Below are 843 nucleotides of genomic sequence, written 5' to 3'. Positions count from 1 at the left end.
TCAACTGATAAAGAATTTAGAAAATATTTCTCTAGAAGCCAATGTTCATATAGAAAAGTTTTAAATACACCTCTTGACATATGAATATCCAAACTAGCATATCATATTACTTAATATGCAGAAGCAGGTGCAGTCTCAAGAGAAATGATTACATGTTATGTAAATATCTAGTAAAAGTGTACAAATAAGCCTAAAAAAACTTGGGTTCGTTTTTCTTTTATCCTCATAGTGTTAAGATAGTCACCCATTAAAACTGTTTGCTGATTGGCGCATACTTAAAGGATACTTAAATAGGTGTGGAGAAACAGAAGTTCTCATTCAGTACTGGTAAAAGTAAAAAGCAATATGAATGCATTTGAAAAGTTATGCCTGAAATGGTTAAACTCGGACATTCCTAATTAAGCATCATTCAAGTAAAATTTAAACATGTGTCTATGTAAAAAGTTGAACAGTAAACTTCATACCAGCATTATTACTAAAGCCAAAACTGAAAATATTCCATATGTCCATCAAGGATAAACATATAAACAAAGTGTGGTGCTACTATTAAAAATTTTTTACACAATAAAAATTAGTGAATAAACCATGCATGACTCATGAAGGGACCTTGCACAGTTACACTAAGTAACAAAAGACAACCGAGTATGCAACTACATTGAAATTCGTCCAGAATGCATTAGGAGAGATGGGTCAGGGTGCTGAGTTCATGAAGGCATGAGAATAAGCATCAGATCCCTAAAATCCAGGGAGCACATTTTTATCACCCTGCTGGGTCAACGGAGAGATGAGTGGCAGAAACAAAGAAACCACGGGAAGTTCCTCAGCCAGTGAGCCTTCCAAGAG

This window comes from Rattus norvegicus, chromosome 4 (assembly GCF_021556685.1).
Source record: "Rattus norvegicus strain SHRSP/BbbUtx chromosome 4, alternate assembly SHRSP_T2T, whole genome shotgun sequence".
NCBI lineage: Eukaryota > Metazoa > Chordata > Mammalia > Rodentia > Muridae > Rattus > Rattus norvegicus.
This window is presented reverse-complemented; position numbering follows the sequence as displayed.